Genomic DNA, 23775 nt, shown 5'->3' with positions numbered 1-23775 from the left:
TGTTATTTACAATCTCCAAGATATGGAAACAACCTAGGTGTCCATGGATGAGGGGATAATGAAGTTGTTCTGTGTGTGTGTGTGTGTGTGCATGTGCGTGTGTAAAATGAAGTATTACTCAGCCATAAAAAAGAATGAAATCTTGCCATTTGCAACAACATGGATGAACCTAGAAGGTATTAGGCTAACTGAAAAAAGTCAGGCGGAGAAAGACAAATACTGTGTGATTACACGTACATGTGGAATCTAAAAAAAAGTAAACGAACAAATAAAACAAAGCAGAACCAGACTCACAGACACAGAGAACAAACTGATGGTTGCCAGAGGGGAGGGGGGTGGGGGAATGGGTGAAAAAGGTGAAGAGGTACAACCTTCCAGTTTTATATGTATATATATTATATTTTATTATATATCTATATACACACACATATATACATACATATATAAATAAGTCATAGGGATGCAATGTACAGCAGAGGGAAATCAGTCAACATTATTGTAATACTAGATATACTAGTCTTACTGTGATGCAATTGTAAAGAATATACATGTTGAATCACTATGTTATACACCTGCAACTAATATAATGCTGCATGTCAACTATACTTTAATTAAAAAAAGATAAAAATAACAATTTTCTTTCAAACTGTGTGTCACATTTTTCCTGTCTTATAACCTTAAACATGACTTCTAAAATAATGTTCAACAGTTGTAGTGATAGTGCTTATCTTGTCTTGTTCTTAACCTTAATGGACGTGCAGCTGAATTCTCTCCAGGATGTACGTTTTCTAAAAGTTTTCAGTATACATCAAAATAAGAAATCCCTTCCTCAATGTCTGTGAATTAACATTTTAGATTATGACCCAAATCATTTGGAAGTATCACAACAGTAGAACAGAAAGAAAACAGCATCAACAACAGAGAAACACAGTCTAGGAGGACGGTAAGCCCTGTCTAATAAGGAGCCCAACAGCTAATTTCACTCATTTGCTGATGTGCTGCAACTTTGCCCCATAGGAAGAGGCTCTTTTTAGCTAGTGTCTGTGTAATAGTTTAAAAGCAAAGGTTTAAAAACCTCAGTTAGCCAGGCTGTCTGTGTGAACTTGGGACTCCTCGGCCTTAGGCTCTTTCTTTTGCAAAATGGGATGGATAAAGTACCTACCGCGTGTAGGGTGACTGGCTGTCCTCGTTTGCCTGGGCCTCTCCCAGCTTTCGCACTGAACACCCAGGTTTCAGGTAATTCGTTAGTCCTGAGAACTGGTCACCCTATTTATGAGAAAAATATGTGCAACGTGGTGCCTGGCACATAAGAAAAGTTTATTTCAGCCATTATTCAGTGGATTGGTGGGGGAATCAAATTTTATCTCCCCCCACCCCCTTACATTTTGCATGTGCTTTTGGAAAACAAGAGGGGAATATATGACGGTCAGCTGTCAGGATTGGTCAGAATCTTCCTGGTGACCATGAGGGACTTGTGTCCTCTATCCTTCTGAGGACATTCCAGGACAGAGTGTGGCGTGCAGCTGGGATGGGAATTGAACAGCTATATGAACAAGGGCATTTTGCTGTTATTCGCTCTGTGCTATGGTGATGTGTATTTCATCTCAGCCCAAATCTTCTTCCCACGGATATTCTCAGTGGGAGAGGCTCTTGGGTCCCAAATTTTCCACTTTATACCTTTCCTCGTAATCACAGTGGCTGACATATATTAAACACTTCCTTCGCCACAAATGATCTTCAAGCACTTTTAGACTTATACATGTATTAGCTCATTAAACCTAACAGCAACCCATGAAGAATGACTTGTTTCCCCGCATTTTACAGGTGAAGACACACAGACACAGAGAGATGGAGAAACTAGCCCAGGGTTTAAGAGTTCATCAGGTAAAGCTGTGATGCAAATCAAGGGGGGCTGACCTTCAGTCTTACTTTCCTCCCCTGTAAAATGGGCTAATAGTAACTGTTCACCTGACTCGCAGGGCTGTTGAAAGAATCCAATGATTTGGTATATATGAAAACACGTCGTCAGCTTCCAAGAATTGGGCAAAAGTGTCATTATGCTTCATGACACTTTTATCTGCTCACCCTTGCTGCACAGTCTGAAACCGCAAACTTTTTGAGAGATACCAGGACAGCCCAACTCAGTATGTCTCTTCTGGAATCAAGAACACAAAGCCTTATTTCCGTGGACTTATCCCCTTGGGGATGAAATTTAGAGCAAAGAATTGTCCCAAACTTCTCAGGTCAGCGATGCCCCCGCCTTTTCCCCCCTTTCAAATAGCACTTGTTGCTACGAGACAGAAAACACCAATGAGGTCTCTAGCATACTGTTGAGCACCACAAAAGTGACCGTGCAGCTCTGAAGATGGGAAACAGATGATAAAGTTTAGGCGAGGATTGAGTTACCATTATGCGGCCTCTAACTGCAAACTAATTAGAATTCAGGCCTGTTTCTGAGAAGCCAACCAAACAACAATGTCCTTAGAACACAAAATAAAAGGAGAACACTGGGGCTTGGCTTTGCTTTGGATTAGAAAGCTCAGCAGAGACGGTGTGGTGTGTGCACACTGTGCAAATGATTCCCCATTCTCTGGTCCGTTCAGCACGCACCCACAACACTCACTCTGATTAATGGGGGCTCTGCATGCACACTGACATCGCATCCGAGCTCCGGAGCATGAGAAATCTCACCAGGTGTGGCTAGTTTATTTTCAGGTGTGGACAGGATGGTCATTAAAAACAGAGCCAGATTTGGTCTCCTACCTAAACTCAACACCTCTGCTGCCCCACCCCTGGCCGCCTTTTCATGCCTGCAGAGCCTGTCTTTCCCTTGTTGGGCATGCAAACCTTTCACTCATCAGAGGCCCCGAGTACTTTGGAAGCCTCGGATGTGTCAGTATCAGTCAACTAATAGAAGCCATGTGTTTGCAGAATGAAAAAAACCTGGCATCTTAAGGATCCAGACATGTCTTGCCATAAACGGATGTAAAGTAGAGACTCTTTTTTTGAAGGCCTTTTCTCTTCTTAGTAGGTTGCTGGCCACCCTGCCAATTAACTATTGATAAGACTATATGGATGTCCCCAGTCCTGAACACCGAGGGGCCTGCCACCAAAGGCAAGGGGAACAGCTAAGATTTGTTGACTGCATATCAGGTCCTATGCAATTTATTAACACAGTGATGCCAATGGTTATACCAACTGCTATGTATTGACTGCACATACCTGCAAAGAGCTGAAGGCTGATTTATTTAATCCTGACCCCTAGTGGGTAGGCAGGCATTGTCAGCCCCACTGTATGGAAGGAGTGCCCTTCTTTGGGAGGGTCAAGTGACATTTCTGCTGCAGGAGAAGCATGGGGGGAGTCCCTGCAAGTTGTATACTCCCTCTGCCCCTGCCGCCATGGCACAATACATTGAAATAATTTTATAACTAAGAAAACTGAGATTTGGAGAGTTTGAGTCAATTTTCCAAGGACACATGGCTGACAAATGACAGCGGAGGGGACTTAGGACAATATTTAAAAGCACTTTACCCCAGGGCTGAGTTTCTACGGTGAGGAGGGTTAGATTTCCCAATAGGCAGACAAGGTCCATGCTTAACACACCACTGTAATGCCATAAGCAAAAAGAGAGAAATTTGTGAAAGAATTTGGTTGTTTCATGGCAATGCCAGATTATCAAAGGAGTCATTTAGGAAGTGATCAGAAATCTTTTAGACTTCGTTGTTCTATTTTTGTATCTTCAAGAACAAACAATCTGCAAATCGCAGTGGCTGAAAATAACAGAGGCATATTATTTATTTGTACTACACATTCACTGTGGGTCAGCGAGCTGGGGCAGTGGCTGGGGCTGGGGTGGTTCTGCCTCATTTTCTCTTCACTCAGGGAAGCAGGCCAGCAGTGGAATAGCCTGGATTCGGTGGCACGGGGGAGACACAGCACGGGCGGTTGTGCACTGGCTCTGAAAACCTGTCTTCCTCCTGAAAGTGTCTGATTTCTCCTATGGTCACATTCCATTGACCAAAGCAAATCTCATGGCATATCTGACTTAAAGGAGGTAAGGAGTGCTGACAGTGCCACGTGCATGAAAGGGGGAAACCCATGCCGGACAACGGCCTGACAATCATGACTTTTCATAGGCAGATAGACAGACAGACAGACAGACAGACAGAGTGGGATAAGAAGCGGAGTCATGTTTGCAGTGTGTGGGGCCCCCAGATGTCTCACTCCTGCTGAGAAAAGGCGGAAGAAAGCCACTCTGGATTTGGAGGAGTGCAAACAGTAGGGTTCCACAGTCAGACGCCGTGATTCTTGCTCCTTTCTTTCTGCCTCCCACCTCAGTCCCGACTGATGAGGACATTTCTGTCACTGGAGTAGGAGCTGGTGGTGACCTCTTTCACTGACAACCTCCGGGCTGCTTCTTGGGCAGCTCTATAGATCACCTCAACACCTGATGTCTTCATCTCAGAGCAGAGCCAAGGTGGCCTGGCTGTTCCTGGTGTGACTCTGGTTCCCTGCTGGGGGGGGGGGCACCCTCGCTCTGAGCTCCCCTTTCTCTCACTTCTTTTGCACTCCTGCCTGTCGACTGTCTCTTGTCATAGTAGCACTGGAATCCTGGAGAGTGGAGTGAGCATGGGTACCTTGGGGGCCAAAGGGTTCTGAATCCTCCCAATGAAGAGGACACGTCAACTTTGAGAGCCACCTGTGGGTTCCATTCTTTTTCACTGGCCTACAGGACATCCCCCCTGCCTTCAAGTGCACAGTTGTAAGAACGGACTACTTTCCCAACACCATTCACCTTCACACAGTTACCCCACAAAGCAGTCTGCCACCCAGGTCCCAAGGGCCCTCCCTTTGCCTGACAGCACTGGCTCTTACAGCTCCATCCTTTTTAGAGACGAAAGGAAGCATCTGAAAGGTCAGTTCTGGTGAAGCTGGGCCCTGTCACTAAAGTCACCTGAATTGCTCACTTCTTTATTCCCATCATCCTAAAGCCTGGTTTAGCTCTGACACAGCTCCCGAAGGAATAACTGACATGTCTTCAAAAATTGGCTGCAAACTGAGCTGTTTTCAAAAGTGAGGTCTCATTTTAAAAAAATATATACTTCCTTCTTTTTCTTTTGTGGTTCATTAGCATCTTCTAAAAAAATTTTTTTTTTTCTTTCTCTCTCTACTGCAAAGTAGAAATATTTCACCCTGGCTTGCCAAATGATTTTTATCTCAGTAGAAAAAGAACTTGCTATTTCCTGAAAATCTACCACCATCACCACCCCCCTTTTAAAATACATTTGGGGCTGGGAATCAAAGTCAGGTAACTTGATAAGGAGTTAATGAAAACAAATTAATTCTGTCTGCATTTAAAAGAGCGACAGCTTGGCCTCACAGAGTTATCTTATTTGCTTCCCTGGACTTTGCACTTCTTTTGATGGAACACTGCTGGAAAGTCTAGGTATTTGGGTGAAATAAACAAGGGCATACTATTTTCCCACTGGACTAAGGTGATTATGTATGTGTAAATTATTCAGATAATTTGGGGGTGGGGTGGGAGAAATTTCATTCCAACACATCTGGCTAATTGCACCTAAATTATCATTTTGACCCTCTGTTATGTGGACAATTTGCATTAAATCCTGGGATACAGAATGGGAATTTTAAATAGCATTTGTGTGACAGCTGCAAAAACAGTATTTTAATCATCCTAGATCTCGCCTTCTGAAAGAGGACTGCACAGCAGAAGGAGAGGTGTCCTGACCTTCACCCCCTTCTTTCCTTTCTAAGCCCTGGTGCTTCCAAGGACAGAACATGACTACTCCACAATCTTTCTGGACTTCTAGGAAAACTTCCCAGTTTGAGGAAATACATATTTTTATTAAATGCTGGCAGCTTTCTACAGTCTTGTAGAGCCACTGAAAAATGTTGCTCTGAAAGTGACTCAGAAAGGAGGTAGTGTAGGGGACAATAGGCTACACTTGTACCTCTAGTCACGTCAACTCATGTGCCTGTGTGTCTTTGAGACGGAAAGAAGGATGGCTAAGTGTTGGAGATTGACATTGTGTGGTGTGCTGTGGAGAGCTGAAGGCCAGAGGTCTGGGCCTGCCAAGGTCAATGCTCGGCCCTTTGTTCTTACTCTTGGCTTCCAAAGAATATCGAGTGAGAATGTAGAGAAGACCGGAGGCTATTACATGGTGGCATCCCAGGAGCCTTGTGTGGCCTCCTCTGGCCAAAAATAACTAGATAAGTATCAAGACACCCTTCTTTCTCTTCCTCCTCCTCCATTAGCAGCTCTTTCTAACTTATAAAGAGTGATGATTTTAGAATTGGACAGTGTAGGGGGAAGCAAGTCGGAGATGTGTCTGATGTCACTCCATCTTTATCCAAGTTCATTCTCTCTTCCCTATGGATCTCCAGTGAGGCTATACCTTTGTTTTTTTTGTTTTTGTTTTTTTCTTTTTTATCAGTTGAAGGATTTATCTTAAGCTCAGGAGATTTAAGGGCTGTTAGACTGAGCTGCAATTCTTAGGCTAAAACTTCCATAGTCACAGAAATGCTTAAGGTGGACATTTCACACCCACTGAATTTGAAGCGTGCTTTCCAGATCATTTTGCTTCTTTATCGATCTCATTCCAAACTGTGGAGGGAGGGGCATTCCATTTCTTTATGATCTCATCCAAGACGTTGTGTAAACCATTCCACCGCTTTTCAGGTTTCCCTTTGTGCACTGGGTAGCTCTCAGCCAGGATGTTCATAAGCTCCTCCAGAAGAAAGTGCCAGAATCTTCCTCCGGCTCTAGATGTTCTGATGAGGTGACTTGGAACAGAGATGGATCTGTGGCCTGGTTCTGAAACCTAGCCGACTGCAATAGTTATTTGCCTCTGGATTTTGGGAGTTTTGAGGTGTTTGGCTGTTGGATGAGAACGACAGAAAGGGAGAAACCCAGGAGACCTAAGGGAGGGTGCTGGCATTGCCAAGGGAATGCAGATGGGTGGGGACTCTCACATCCCCCAAATAAGGCTTCCTTCAATATCTGGGCATTTGCACCCTGAGCTTCTGGATTCCATTCTCAACACGCATGCTGACTCATCCTATTTCCTTCCAGGATTACAAATCGATGTTATCTGCGAAGGCACACTCAGGCTTGTTAGTACCAGGGCTATCTGATGTTGAGAAGTGGTCATGAACTCTTTGGAAAAGTACAACAGAGAATTATGGAAGCACCAGTTTAGGTCATCTGAACCTAAACCTTCTTTGTTGCAAATACCTGAGTACCTTTGTTTTTATTTGTTTTTAGTTTTATTTCGTCATTGTTTTGGTCTGAGAAGTTATCAGTGAGTCAGACGACCAGCACTGCCTTTTGATGATGTCGCTGGGGCTAGCTACAGGTGAACCAGGTAGATGCCTATATTCCTTCTCCGTGGACTACCGTGTTTCCCCGAAAATAAGACCGGGTCTTATATTAAGTTTTGCCCCAAAAGACGCATTAGGGCTTATGTTCAGGGGATGTCCTCCTGAAAAATCATGCTAGGGCTTCTTTTCGGGGAAATACAGTAACACCACATCCACATACTTTCTTGTGGCCTATTTATTAAGCATGTTCTCTTCATTTCAGCCAGTTTTCATCATAAGTAGGGATTCAGGGAAATAACATGGGACATGTAGCATAAGAACTCAAGTGTCTGATGTACTGCTGGCCGGCGGTCTGATCTTAGCAACGCCATTTTATTTCTTCGAGGGTCAGAGATCTTGCGGGAGAACTGGACTGGCTAAGATGCTGGGACCAAATGTGTAGGAAAACCACTGAGGGGGTCAATGATATCTGTCACCTCTAGGTCATCCTTGCATAGTTCCTCTTCTTGCCCTCATTTCATTATAAAAGAGTTCACCACACTCTAGCCAGGAGACTGGGGTGAAGAGTGGGGATTTCTTGAAGGCAACTGTAAATACAGGGAGACGAGACATGAGATTCGGGGATGCCCTATCTGCAGCTATCTTTTTCTCCCCCCAGTGCTGATCCCCCCACCCCAGGCTATTCTGGAGCTCACTTGAGATTTATTCATGGGGATGAATACAATTTTCTCTCAGGACTCCAGTGGTGGCCTGCATTCGTTTTCTGTTGCTGCCATAACAAGTTACCATAACCTTAGTGGTTTAAAGCAACACAAATGAATACCTCATGGTTTCTGGAGGTCAAAAGTCCAACACGGGTCTCACTCGCTAGGCTAAAATCAAGGTGTTGGCAGCGCTGCACTGCTTAGCGGAGGCTCGGGGGAAGAATCCCATTTAAGTTCATGCAGTGGTCCCACTCAGTTCCTGGCAGTTGGAGTAGGACGGAGGACTCTTTCCTTGCTGGTTGTCAGTAGGGCGTTTGCAGCATTCCTTGGCTCGTGGCTCCCTTCCACCTTCTCCAAAGCCAGGAGCAGCAGGTGAAGTCAAAATTCCAGTTCTGACCTCCCCTTCGGCCTCCTTTCTCATGCTTAGTTCTGCTGCATCCCTTCTGACTGGTCTGCCTTCCTCCTCTTTTAAGGGTTCGTGTGATTACATTTTACTCACCTGGATAATCTGGGCTATTCGCCCTTCTTTAAGGTTAGCTGACCAGTAACCCTAGTTTTCTCTGCAGAGTCCCTTCACACCAGTACCTCGATTAGTGTTTGACTGAATAACCGAGGGCTGGGAGCCATGGGGGTGGGGAAGAAGCGCCTTTAGAATTCTGTCTCACGTTAACTGTTCTACAGGGCACCATGTTAAGCTATTATCAGTCATCAGCACCTTTATGGAATTCAGGTAAGGGGTGGATTTCCAGTACTGCTGCCAGCCAAAGGGAGTAAGGTGATTAAAAAAAAAAATGCTAAGTGGCATATTACATGGGCGATTACTTTGGTGTTAGGGATGAAGGGTTAGTAATTTTTGGCTGAGAACATATGAGGGCAGTGAAGATCTAAGCTAGATGGTCACAGAGAAAGGGTCACTTACTGAAGAAAACAAAAGAAGAGAGATCGCCAAGGAGGAAAATCATTTACTTAACACTGTTCTGCTAAGTCTGAGGTTGAGAGGTACCTACTGATCCATAAATAATACGGTATCATAGAAACACACGCTGCCCTCATTTGAAGTATAGCTTTGAAACATCAATGAAAAAAATATTAGAGAATTAGAGAAAATATTTGAGGAGACTTGCATGAGCTGGGTATGGAAGAACTCCGTCCCTTCCCCTTCTCAACCCTCCTTAGTTTTTCAAATTGGGCCCAATTGCCACTTGAGCCTAGCCCCGTGAAGTAAACTCTTTGTAGTGCTATGTAGTTTTATTGATATAGATATAGAATGTTTAAGTACAATATATGCTGTTTCAAAATACCTTCAGGAAATAAGAATCCATTGCCTTCTTTGGTGATATAACATATACAGATACATACAGAGGGTGCCAAAAAATGTATACACATTTTAAGAAAGGCAAAAACTGTATTAAAGTTGTAATAATATATACCTATAACAAAAAGATGACTACAAGTCATGTGCATACATTTTTTTGGCACCCCTGGTATAATTCTATTTGTCCATGTACAACTATGGCTACATCTACACTGTAAATCTAGATAGATATGGATAAATGCAGGAATTGATATAAATATGCTATGTTATCATAGACATAAATATAAGACTTTGCATTCTCGAACAAAACCACTTGCAATAAAGCATAGGAAAAAAAGAACTATTACAAGTTTTGTTTTCACCCAGATTCCATTACTACACTATCCTTTTACTTTTTTAAACCATCTTTGAGGTAGATACAGGTCTCATCCAAATATCCAAACAGCATCATTCCCCAATCGCACGTCCTGTCCAGGGCAACGGGAAATGTATCTCTTTTACATGTTCATTTTGTGGTCATCCAAGTTTCCTGTCCACGTTCTTTCTGTGAATTCCCTTTGGGCTTAGTTTGGCCCATGTTTGCAAGAGTGACTGGAAGACAGCCTTGCTTTTGATAACGGCGTATCATTTCATCGGGTCCTACACATTCACAGAGTCCGACGCACCCCTGCTACCTGGGGTTTTTTCAAATCATACATTAGTCTGGGTCAAGTTGACTATTGTCTGGTGTTCAGGTCCCTGACTGGAAGTAACAGGACCAACGGAGAAAAGAAATCATATCCTGTCAATAAGCGTTGAAAATATTTAGTGTGGCAAGCTCTGTGTTTTCTTTCTTATGAAAAGCTGATTAATATTCAGTGGTTGAAGGTTAATACCCCATTCATTTTATTCACTTTACATCCTGCACACAGCAGTGACTGTTCCAATTTCAACTCCTAATTCATACAAATCTGGTTCCAATCAGGAGATTAGTAACTTACTGCCTAAGCAGAAACAAATCACACAATTGCTAAGCTTATCTTGCTACCCCTGCACAGACACATAGCTGCACCTGAAACGGACTCATTCATAGACAGAGGCAAATGCCTACATACAGACCAGCAAAGTCCAGCCACGGTGGATGTAACTAGGAAATGTTATCTGCTTATGAGAGCATGTGATAGATGAAACTGACACCAAGAAAGCATTGTCTAAATACATTCCTATGTGCAGGAAGGTCTTTAACCTTACTCCATAATTGTGTGTCTGCGGAGTTTTCTATATCGCAAATATTCCTATATCAAATCATGTTTTAAATACATTAGGATGAGTCATCATTAAAAAACTCTACGCTATGTTCCTTTGTAGACTATGGTATTATTTTGTAAGTTACCCACGACAATTCAATCTATTTGTTTACAAATTCACTTTTATGTTTGAGAGCTTTTTGCAGAGTTGGACACATTTTTTTTTTTTTAAGAAGGTGAAATTGCAGTAGGATGAACTTGAGAGTAATGATAATGAAGGTTTTTGTGATCATAGGAGGAAAGCTTGAAAACTGGTCACCAGAGTAGAGAGAAGGGGACTTTCGTTTCCTGAGGATCTTTTGAAATCGTATCTCATTTGTCTGGAAAGGATTAAGAACAGACCTGCAGGGGTCTGTTTTTAGGCTCCTTCCAGTTTAGTGAGTCTGTGATTTGGGGAGATCTGTCTGCAGTCACTTTGTAGGAAAGATAAGTTTGGGTGGACGTGTGCATTCAGGATAAGCAAGAGAGGAGTGGGGGGTACATCAAGTTTGCATTTTCAGATGATGACACAATAGTTGACCTAAAGAATTAGCCACCACGGTGATTGGCCATCCGATGGTGAGAAAATTGGTGCTAGGTTTTATATTGTGTGTGTGTTTTTTATTGTTACTTATTTCTGCTCAAAAAAATGATAAACTGGGACTAAGAAGAAAGTCTTAGGATTTTATACCATGAGTGCTTAATTTGAGGGCCTTGATTTTGGCTGTGATTTCTTGCCAAAAGGATACTTCCCAAAGCCTTGGAGAGATGGGAATCAATGAGATGCTTTTCCAATTTATTTGAAGGCCTAAAATCCACCCATCACCTAGAGACTCCTAGGATTCTATGCCTCTTTCCTTTCCTTTTTGATGATATTAGGGGAAAAGGCAAAGTATAGAATTTGGGACTAAAAGAACGCTACTACTACTACAAACAAACAATTCTGTTTTAGAATCATGTCTCCTCCACTTACCAGCCCAAAGGATCTTGGCCCCTCTAAACCTTTTAATCTAAGGCTGAAGCTAAAATAATGCACGAGATAAAGATGACAACTGACACATCACAAACCCTCAATGGTGGCGATTAGTCATGGGTTCGTGGTGAAAACTGTGTGGTTCACATTTGTGAAACTATTTGGAAATCTATACCTTGCTAAACAAATTATGCATCATTACTATTTCTTGGTGCACTTATATTTCAAATGGCCTGGGTGGTTTTTATCTGCCTGAGTCTGTTTGCTCCCTAGCCAAACGCCAGCCCAGTCAACTACTGGCTGTGTCCTCTGTGAATCGCAGCAAACATAACCATCTTTTCGGCTACATCTTAAACATCGTGTAGCCTACTGCTAAAGGCCTGGGTCGGCAACAGCCTGAGGAACAGGAAAGCTATCTGTGAGGATTGTGCTTCCGATAACATTTATAACACCCCTGTCCAAAAATGCTTGTGACTATGGAGGCCCAGATCTCAGGTAGCAACCCCCGAAAGCCACGCTTCATTCATGGGCGCTAATTCACACTTACTTGGGGAAGAACTCAAGAGTTGCAGCTGGGACTTTCCTAACCACTTTCTGACCTGCATCATCCTTTTAAATTGTGTCAAATACACATAAAATTTACCATCTTAACCATTTTTAAGTGTACAGTTCAATGGCATTAAGTACACTCACACTGTTGTGCAACCATGCCCCCCATCCACTCCAGAACTCTTTCCATCTTGCAAAACAGACTCTGTCCCCGTTAAACACTAACTCCTATTGCCTCCCCCAGCCTCTCTCAACCACCATTCTACTTTTGGTCTCTAGGACTGACTTCTCTAGCAACCTCCAGGGAGTGGCATCCATTGTATTTGTCTTTTTGTGACTGGCGTATTTCACTTAGCGGCATCTTCTCAAGGTTAGTCCATGTGACAGGAATTGTCCCATTTTGTGGGAGGAGGGAGTGACAGTGACACCCTTCAGAGACGGGTGGGGGAGGGGAACAAAGGCACCCACATGTATAGAGCCTCCATGAGGTCACCGGATACTGACAGGAACCCAGGTGTGATAAGAACATTCGCCTTGCTCCTAATTCGTGATTATAAACCATGACCAGCAGCTCCAGACCTTCCAGGGGCCCTGAAAAGAATTCTGGAAGACGAGGATTCCTGACAGACCAGTACACGCCCTCAGGTCTTCGGAGGAGGCGATCACTTGCTTCACGGAGACCGGAGACCGGCAGCTTGGGTTGTGACGGGCTTTCCCATTGCCGCGGACGGCTTCCCACTTGCATGCTCTCTTCATTTCACTGGTGCCATCAGGAGGGACTCTCCGGCTTGTGGAAATACCACATTCTCTTCCTGCCTTTGGGTGATTGTACAAACTTTAAAAAAAAAAAAAAAAGGAGTCCAAGCTCCAGCATAGCCCCACACAGGGTGTCTAGCCAAAATGCAAAGTTTCACCACAGCGCATAGCAGACAGTGTTTTTCAAGCGAGGGAACAGAGTGAGGTGCCTTTCAGCACCTTTTCCGGCACTTCTTTAAAAATGATTTAAATTGGAGGCAATGGCATCGAATGCTGAACATCTGACACTCAGACGAGACTTAATGAATCATACGCTTTAACAACATCACTCTTCTCCAGCCATTGCGTTTGGCATCCATGATTCCACCCCCCACAAAAACATTTGTTCTGCAGACCATTTGCTTGTTAGAGTGTCGTGGGCAACTCCTTGTTTGTGGCAGGGAGAACTGGCCTGGGAGAGGCTGCAAACCTGAGTTCCTCTTACGTCCAGTCTCTCTGGGTCTGAACTGCCGTCAGCAGACAACAGCGTTCCTTAGGAACCCAACTCAGAACTCCCTTCGGGTCTCTCCCCAGCTCCATCTCTTGCAGAATATTTAAGCTACACAACCAAATGCAGCTCCCAACCCCACCACAGCCAGCATTATCACTGGGCTGATTTGAATCAAACTAACAAAAATGTGAATGATTTTGTGGGTAGGAAAATACCAGTGTTAGGAAAAAGAGACTCATTCTGAGTATTCAGCTTGCAGCGAACTGCTCTCCTTGCCGTCATCAATTGAGCCTCTTCTGGGGGGTGTGGCAGTGAACTCACAGCTTGCCCAGGAGTGAAGGACAGAAGCAGAGTGGACCAAGGCTGCCCAGCTTCACCGAGGACCGAACATGAGCGTCTCCCCCAGCTTTTGGGTAGGTCGCTGTCTGATGTTGCGCCACTCATTGGCAGGGAGAGTGGTAGGGCCCTTCCTTCTGTGGCTGCAATGTATGCAAACAATTTAATCTTCCAATCCAGTACTTAATGTAAATGTTTAATAGAAACCTGATGGTAACATGATGTACATGAATTTACTGGCAGGCGAGGCTGGGATTTACATCATTCTGAAAATCAGATGTTCTCTGCACCAGGGGTTGGGCAAACCTTGAAAGACGGTAAGGTTTTCCTCCTGAGTGGCAGGTGCGTCCCTAACACATCCATGCCCAGTGCTCCGCCAGGGGACCCAGTGCTCACAGATGCCAGATTCCGCTGTGCAAGTTAAAAGGTCCTCAGTGGCTTCTTTGCATGCTGCTCTGTGAATGGCAAGTTCAGACTCTACACCACTCGCTGGCAAACTGAAGTCTGGGGGCCAAATCAGGCCCGCAGTCTGTTTGGTCTTCTTCAACAATGAGGTATGATTGACATACAAAAACTAACACGTATTTAACGTGTACGTTGGATGGATTCAGACATGTGCACACACCTGTGAAGCTACCACCACAATCCAGGTAACAGACCTATCAAGCACCTCCACCAGTTTCCTTGTGTCCCTTTTGTGTCGCTGTTTGTTTTGCTTTTGTAGTTGTGTGTGTGTGTGGGGTGGGTAAGCATGCTTAACGTGAGATCCACCCTCTTAAACATTTTCAAGTGAAGTTGCTGTTCGATTGTTATCAAGTTTCAGTGATGCCAGATGAGTAAGATTTAGAGGCCTGCTGTACAATAGTAGGAAACAGTACTGTATTGTCCATAGCTGGTGTTCAGATGACCCACAAGCTAAGAATGCTGCTTCTATTGTTAAGTGATTGGAAAGAAAAGGAACAAAAATATTTTATGACATGTGAGAATTATATGAAATTCGAATTTTAGTCTCCATATATGAAGTTGTACTGAAACGCAGCTGTGCTCATTCATTCATGTACTACCTACGGCTGCTTTCGTAGTGCAGGAGCCGAGGTAAAAATGACAAAACTGAAGCTGTCCTACTTCGGGCACATCGTGAGAAGGCAGGGTTCTCTGGGAAAGACAATAATGCCACAAAAAAGAGAAGGCAGCAGGAGAAAAGGAAGACCAAAGATGAGATGGACCGACTCCACCACAGAAGCCACCGGCCTGAGTCCCCAGGAGCTGGGCAGGGCTGTTGAGGAGAGAAGTCCGTGGAGGTCACTCATTCCTATAGTCCCAGGAGTTGGAGCAGGCTATACACAGGGCAGGTAACACACACAGCAGACTGCAGAGTTGGGACAGCAACTTGACGGCCACCAAGGCCTAAACTGTTTACTCTTTGGCTCTTTACAGAGAAAGGTGCCATTCCTTACCCTAAATGGTCCATACACAACGCTGACAATGGTAACAGGAGCTAGCAATGATTGGTTGCTTCTCTATACCTGGTAGATGTATACTGATGGCCCCTTTAGCACGTGGCATGTCGTACGTTAATTTTAACTTTTTAGAAAAGTCTACTGGCCAAGGGTTTAAGGGACTGTCACCTAAATGGACTCTACTTTTGCCTACCACTCTAGTTGGTGTTTTCTCCATGTTAATGATTGTCTGGAAGGACATTTGAAAAAAAAAGTCCTTCAAATTTTACCATCTCCCCAGATGTTTGATGATTTATAAATTAGGCAAGTATTTCATGAAGCTGGCCAATCAGCAGTATTACAAGGGGACCTTAAAAGATGTGTAGGCTTAATGAAGCAGGGTCTAGGGATGGAACCCAGAATTTACGTTTGTCCGGTTTTCATTTTTAAGTTCTAATGACGCTATGAATCGGCCTGATTTGGGAACAACTGACCAAGATAATTATATTATTTTACACCTTTTCAGGAGAAGATGGCCTGTTTTGTATGTACCACCTCACTTGGAACTCTGTGAGAGTGAAACTGATTTCCCTATTTTTTTTGTAGTTTATTTTTTTCCCTCCCAATCCCCAAAGCGCCCCTGCCCCAATACGGTAATGAGACAGGACTTTGCATATCGTGGGTACACAAACCTAGTTATTTGACTGACTAGATAGCACAGGTCCTAACAACACGTATTGATTTCCTTCCCCTCCTCAGAAAAGAATTTCACTATGAAATAAAATTGTACCCACAGAATGTTGAATCTTATATGAAAATATTTAGAGCCCCCCAAGACTGGCCCAGGTTGAAGCAATCTTTTTCCCTCTAGCCAAATTTTCACAAGAGTCAGGTTGACCTTACCTGGGACTGGAAATTCCTACCTGGCCCTAATGTAACCTCCCAGAAAGGTGAGGAGAAATTATCAGCAGATTTAATATCTGCACTTTTGTGATGGCAACCTATTTTTTTTCCTCCAGGCTTTTGGGATTAATTTCCCTAGTTTATAGGCTGTATGGAAATGTCCCAAAGTCCCTTTGACCCCTCTGGATGAAATAATTAGCTGCATATGCTATCCCACACTCTTCTATGCTTCGGCCCCTCATTAGTTTCAAATCTCAGTTTAATTTCCAGGAGAAATAGTTCAAGGTTTCCTGAGACTTAGCAACCGAAGCTGACCGACCGCAGGGGGTCGCATACCCAGACTGCCTTTTTCCTGGTCTCCTGCCCACCTCTCACCTCACCTCCCCGCCCCCCCCATCAGATGTCTGTAAGATTCAATTTTGCTGCCTCTGTGTTTGCAAATGGGACAGACTAGAAATTGTTTCCTGAGAACCAAATGCTTCCAGTTGCTCTCTTCCTAATGGCCCTGGAGTTTGATTTGAAACCAGGAGCTCTCTGGAATAGCTTTTCTCAAGTTGATTTGTGGTAAATTGATGCAGCCCTAGAATCAAGCATTTGAGCTGTTAACTTAGAAAAAAATGGTGCTAATTTGTGCCATTAATTCATTTGATGGTAACAGTATATAAATACCAGTTTTGTCCCCATTGTAATCTCTCTCTCCTATTCCTCAAAACCTGACGCCTGTGCTTTGGTTGCAACCTTGACCTGTACACTGTGGGACAGGCCAGCCTGGAGAAAAATGACCGGTTAGATCTCAGCAGGGGCTCTGAGTACCATTTTCAGTACCAAGTCAAGTAAGTAGTAGATTTGAAAAATGAAAATGTTTGAAGATAACACTCTGTTACTGTGATAAAGTATCAGATGTTAAGGACTGCTTTGGTAAGCTCAGATATTATTCTTAGATAACCCACTTTTCCTCTTGACCTACAAAAAAAAGTAAAAAGAAAAAAAAAAGTGGAATTTTTGAGATATTCAGAAGCCATGAGAAAGAAACAGAACATAAGGAGGAAAAGGTATAAGGGATGATCTTGAACTGCTTTGCAAAATGATGACACTGACCATCTTTGATGTCTGGGAAAACATTAATGTGTCTAATGTGCAATGCTTTGTGCATGTAAATTACACAGAAATGAGGAGGCATAGTGGGTGAGCACTCTCCACTAAGTACTATTTCTGGAAATTTCTTTGGTATCTTGTATCAAATAGAGTATATTTTTTTTCCTCCTTGCCAGAAGGAAATTTGAGGCCTCTGATAAGTATATTCTTTGCCAAACAGCGATACTATGGGAAACACATAGATATTAGTGTCAGAGAGAAATGGGTCTGATTCTGAGTTTTACCATATATCAGCTACGGCCAGTTGTGCAAGAGTCTCAAACTTGTTGAGCCTCAATTTTTAAATATATAACAAATATATGATATATATTTGTTTTGAGAATTAATGAGGTAAATAGATACAAACTTAGCATACAACATGCTACTAAATGTTACTTCCGTATCAGTCATGTTTCAGCATTCCAAAATGTAGCCTTTTTTGTGGTAGGCACTTAAAGTCATCCTCATTCTCCTCCGGACATACTGAGTTCTTTTTTCGTGTGTAGCTTTGCCCATTTTTGAAAAAACAACCTACGTTATTTAAGTTGTGAAAAAGTCATGGAGTACCTGGTTGGTTAAATACACCCTGAAATTGGAATAATACAGGTAAGACTATCAGGGCTCTGAAAAGAATAGTCCTTACATTTATGACTCTTTTCTAAAAGCAAAACTACATGATGCCTTTGTGAAGACTCCATGGAATCTGCCATAGAGCTGGGGGTTGTCCAAAGAGGGGAAAACAGCAAATTATCAGGGAGGGGTGGAGGAAACAGGACAGTGAACTCAGATAAACAGGTAAGAGCAGAGCCATGGTTGAAGTCAGAGGGCATACGTCACTCTCTTCTGAAGGACCCAAGGTCACACTCAAGCACAGCCATATTTGAGAGACTAGAGGTGATCCAGTTGCAAAATAGAGAACAGGAAGACAGAGGGTTTGCCGTTGTAATCCTGAGGATTAGCCTCCTGCAGTTGTTTCAGTGGAGCAGTGTGGCTGGTCTGTAATGATTAGCCAATAATTAGGCAGGCAGCTGAATGCCAGAGTGCAGCGGGAAAGGCCAACTCCCTGCTCTGTGTTTGGATCCCACTGTTTTCTGCACTTGCGTATAGGAAAGGAGAATGAACATGGGGGAGCCAGGGCAGTTCCGTGTGAGAGCCGTGTGCTCTACGTTACAGAGCATCCTAGGAAGGGGCCCCCGTGAGGCGTCCTTAGAATGAGGCAGGACCCTCCACTGGCTCACTCCATGCCCTGCTCCCTTTGCTCACGGAGGTCACCTACCTGAGCTGATTTCCTTCCTCAGGTGAGTGTCCTCAATCTATGTTCACGAATTCATTTGCAACCGAGTTTAACACTGAACTCCTCCAGAATGCATCCCTGGATCCACTGCAATTTATGACCCATCAGTTACCCACTGTTCTGGTCAGACTTAGGAATATACAGCATAAACTACAGCACAACACTCTTACTGTTTTCCAGTTACAGTTATTTAACGCATATCTATTTTCTCTTTCCTTCTAGACAATAATTATTCTAAGGGCATGGATTATGCTAGAATGTTATATTAATCAAAGGCATACTAGGACCAGAACCATACTGGTTACATAATAGGCAACTCTGTAAATGCTTGTTGCGGTGAATTTACTTATTTATTTAAAAATAAACAAAAAAAAAACAACTACAGAATTATCTATTTGGTTCTGTCCTTCTATTGCTTGGTTCACAACTAACTTTATTGTTCACTTTAGACAATACTTGTTGACAATGCAGGATCTTGATTAAAAATTGCTATTATGCATTAAGGCCAGCAAAACAACTAGTTCTCAAACATCAGGCTAATTCTGAAACTGAAGTTCGTCTTCTTGAAACTGAAAGAGACGAAAGCGTCAGTCGATTATCCTCTCCAGAAGTTCTGCGCCAGCGCCTGCCCCTGACTTGCAAAGAAATGAAATGGCTTTAGGGTTAAACACCTGTGTCCTATTCTTCAGTGGTCACCTACGGGTCCTGATGCAAGTTGGGGGATGGTAACTTGGTGCGTTACCCTCAAATGAACAAGACGTTTTGGGGTGACGTCCTACCTGGATTTCAGCTGACAGAGTCACTCAACTCCTCTTTGTCTTCACATATTACGTCTGAGCTTCCCTCGTCATCTTTGCTCCTCTGCAATCCCGAGTCAGTGATCACCTTAGAAATGGACAAAAAGAAAGAACTGTATCAGGATTCCCTTGGGGTGAGGGAAATAAAATCATGACACAACTGTCGTAATAAGAAAGACTTATAAAGGCATGGAATAAAATGTCCTGTGATAGGGAAACACAGGCTTGATAACATTCTCCAGCTCAGAGATGGCCTTCCGGGACTTGGGTTCCTTCCGACTGCTTTGTCACACTTAGCATATTACCTAATATTCTCTTTATCCTTACCCAGTGCTCTTCACATTTGCAAGATGGCTGCTGTAGTGTCAGGGGTCACACACAGACAAGTCACCATGCAGCAGGATGGGGCCTTTGCTTTCTGGCTTTTTTTTTAGTAACAAGGAAACCTTGCCTTGAACCCTCTCCCTTTTTAGACTTCCCTCACATCTCATTGGAAAGACTTGGGTCACATGTCCTTTTTTAAGCCAATCACTCTCAAGGGGTAAAGGACTATGTAATTGGCTGGAGCTCATCTGTATTCATCCCCCTTGAGTCACACGTTAGAGGAATTAGTAGTTTTACGAAACAGGGCAGGCTGGAACGGAAAAGTGGGGGCTGGATGGATACGTGGGTACTATGATCCCACACAACAGTGCACCACAAAAGGGGCTCATGGAATATTTCCATCGAGATGAGTAAAAACAGTTCTGCTGAACGATGACAAAGGTTAACTGACTTCTGAAAAGTCAGCCAGGTACCCTTCCTGAAATATTCAGGACTATGTGCTTAGATGAGTGGATTCCAAATGCGGTATCATTTGATTGCCCCAGTCCTTCCCTGGTAAATCTGTGACGTTGGTTCCCTGGGTAGTGTTACAGGAAGTGACACTGAACTCTTGCAGTTTGGTCATTGCCAAAGCCACAACATGAAAATCGGTGTTCTTTCAAGTTTTTGCAGGATACCCATTTCTACCACGAACAGCAACACAATGCTAAGACCTGCATTAAGACTCAAGTTTGATTTAATGACAATTCCTCCCCCCAGCCCCACAAAAAGATCTGAAAAACAAAACTAGAATGGAGGAAAATGGATATAATCAGAAGTGTTGACCTCATATTGAGTTGTTTTTATTGGCTGGCATAATGCATGGGTTATTTTCCCTCCTTGTGGAACAAAACATGATACTGCATTTCTTTACAATTAAATTAAGGCTAAAGAACAACAAAGACTTTATCCTTCATATGATGTATTTGAAAGATATTGTCTGTGCTCTACTGGAAGAGTATAGCATGCCTTTACTTTGTTACTTTATGAAATGCCAAGTTTTCGGGGCAAATCCTATTAAGGGGTCCTGGTTCTTGCCCGATAGTCAGCTTCCTTCTCTGCCAGCTGCCACTGCATGGAGATGCCTCTGGATTGCTCAGACTGTGGTTGGACTGAATTGAGAAATCCAAACTACTCAACTGGGGAAATTTATCCATGCATTCATTTTCTCATGTATTTATCTATTAAATATCTACCATTTAAATTTATTATAACTGCCCACTGCTTCTCATGTCTCTGCACTAGTCTGTAAGCATCTGGTAAAACTTGTTCCTAGTTGTATCTTTAATGCCTGATATATTTACTGAGTAAACAGTAAATATTTATTCAATGTTTGAACTCTCAGTGAGCTTTTAACCTCCAAAGGAAGATAAGACATAGTTTTAAAAAGAATAATATGTTGGGTAGGAGACTGCCACAAGAGGTGAACTGAGATTCATTGGAATTTTGAAGACAGAGTGATCCCAAATAATACACTGATTAACATTTTAGGACAAAAAAATGATCACCCAATCAGTCAGTCAATCATCTATTTATCTGCTTGCTTCGATAGCACACTTCAGTTCTGTATTCATAAACCATAAACAAGCCAAGCAAATCAATGACTAAAAAAGTGTTCACAGACTATGAATGTTGAATCTAGTTATTGGCAGTGTAACTCAAACTGTTTTTATTTAAAATAGTTGGGTCTTACCTTTCTATCCAATTGAGCAAACAGTGTCACTTGAGTCAATCCATTCACATTTCAACGCCATTATTGATTTGGTTGGTTATAAGTCAACCATCTTGCTATTTTTTTCCTATTTGTCCCATATATCATTTTTCTGTTTTCTCTCCCTCCTATTGTTATTGGTGTTTTTTTTTGGGGGGGGTGAAATTGAGTATTTTTACCTGAATATTTCTAATTGAATATGTTACTTCCTCTACTGACTTTTTATAGTCCACTTAGATTTAGTATTGTACTACAGCATTTACCTCATATCACAAACATCACAAATGTAAGACTGAATTAGCCAGGGTTCTCCAGAGAAACCAAATGTGTGTGTGTGTGTGTGTAATGTGTGTGTGTAATGTGTGTATATATATAGTGTATGTGTCTATAAGGTGTGTGCGTGTGTGTGTATATAAAGTGTGTGTGTGTGCATATATATAAGGTCTTGCAGAGAACCCTATAGAGACCGTTAATACTATTCCTCTCCTGCACCCCCGACCCATGCACTTCTACCCTTTCTAATACCTGGCCCTGAAATTTCCACTTGCATTAGTATTGCTACACTCTGGTCTCTGCTTCCTCAGCTCTAGAGGACTGCCGTGCAATTTGGGTTCTACCTCCCTGTGCCATGGTTGGGAAATGTTCCCCAGCATGGAGCCCAGGTGAACAAGGGGCTTACCACCAGCATTTCCTTTATCTCAAGAACCTCAGTCCTGGGCGACCAATTTTCCAACGCCTGAAAATAGATGCCTTACATGTTGTGCCCAGTTGGATCCTTGTTTACAGAGAAGAGCAACGCCACAACCAGCTATTCCATCAGGGCTGGAAGCAGACATCTCCGCTTATTGTTTAAAAGGAAAAAGTGAATGGCTCTATTGTGGAAGAAACTAGCAAAGGCTAATCCCATTCACACGGTATTTTCAATGGTTAAAGTGAGGAGGGCGCAGAGCCAGCAGGCTTGGGTGTGGCCCCCTCTATCCCATTCTGCAATGATTACTGGGGCCCCCTACACATGCCCAGCCTGAAACAGATGCTCTTATGGGAATTGTAATCTTTTCAGCATTTGAATAATGGCTCCTAGTCAGAAGCCAAAATGTCAACAAGAAATTCCAGAGGACTATAATTGATTAAAACTCACCACAAAATTTATCTCCCATCACTTTATTGATATCTTTCTACCTATGAATTCAATAGGAACAAAAATTTCAAAGTGCTACGCCCTACGCTAGGTGCTGAGAATACGAAGGTGGAAAAGACACAGCTCCTCAAAGACCTCACAGCTTAAGAGAAGGCAACAGACATGTAAAAAGAGTATTATCACGGCATGAGAAATCCTGTAAGAAGGTGATATGGGACGAGGTGCGCCTAAAGTATCCGGATGAGTTGGAAAATGCTCAAGTGAGGCCGTTACTAGTTACTAGCAACTTATTACACAGCGATGCATGCGTGTGGAATGTACGTGGAGGCAGGACAGCCACCGGGGGTGAAGCTGACAGAAAGGACATGGTTGGAGAAGAGGCTGGTCTAGCAAATAGGACCCAGCTTATGAAAGACGTTCTGAGAAAGAACAGGGAATTCAGTTCATCCTTAGACAATGAGAAGCCATTGAAGGGGTGTTGCGAAGGTCAGTGATATGATCGAATTAGGTTTTAGAAGTGTCTATGTGGTGAATTGAAAATGTTCAGGTGGGTGGGCAATTGAATCAGCGGGGAGAATAGCTGTGGTGACCAAAGAGAAATCTTTCACCTAGGACAGCAGCCCAGAGGCAGAGAGGAGGAGTTAGACTGGAGAAATATTTTGGGAGGTTTTTTTGTTTGTTTGTTTGTTTTTTTCTTCTTTTGGTGATTTTATGATGGGAATAAGGAGGGAAGTATCTAGGATGAACCCTGGCTTTTTGGTTTGCGGAACTAGGTGAATGGCAGTGACATTTGCCAAGGAAGAGAAAAGATGGGAAAGACCGGTGTGTGGGGATGGTGATTCATGGAGTCATTCAATCATGCATTCATTCATTCATTCAACAAATATTTCACGAGCGCCTACTATGTACCAAATGCTGTTCCAGAGAAGTAGTGGCTAAGGAAGGAAAAGCTCCTGCTCCCATGGTGGGGAACAGAAATGATTTAAATGAGTAAGAATCTTAGATAGTGAAGGCCACAGAGCAGGGTCCAGTGAATGATAAAGAATGAAAGTGAGGCACAGAGGAGTCTTAGGTGAGAAAAAATCCTCCTGAAGGATCTGACATACATGTGCTTATCAGACCTTAGGAACGCAAAGATCAGAGCAACGTCTGGAAAGAGTGAAGAGCACGTATGAAAGCCCTTGTGGTTGGGATGAGCTGGGCTTAGTAAACTAAGAGGAAGGCCCACGTGCCTGGAGAAGAATGATGGGAGTTGGAAAGCACGGT

Source organism: Rhinolophus sinicus, linkage group LG15 (assembly GCF_036562045.2).
Source record: "Rhinolophus sinicus isolate RSC01 linkage group LG15, ASM3656204v1, whole genome shotgun sequence".
In the NCBI taxonomy this organism is placed as follows: Eukaryota; Metazoa; Chordata; class Mammalia; order Chiroptera; family Rhinolophidae; genus Rhinolophus; species Rhinolophus sinicus.
This window is presented reverse-complemented; position numbering follows the sequence as displayed.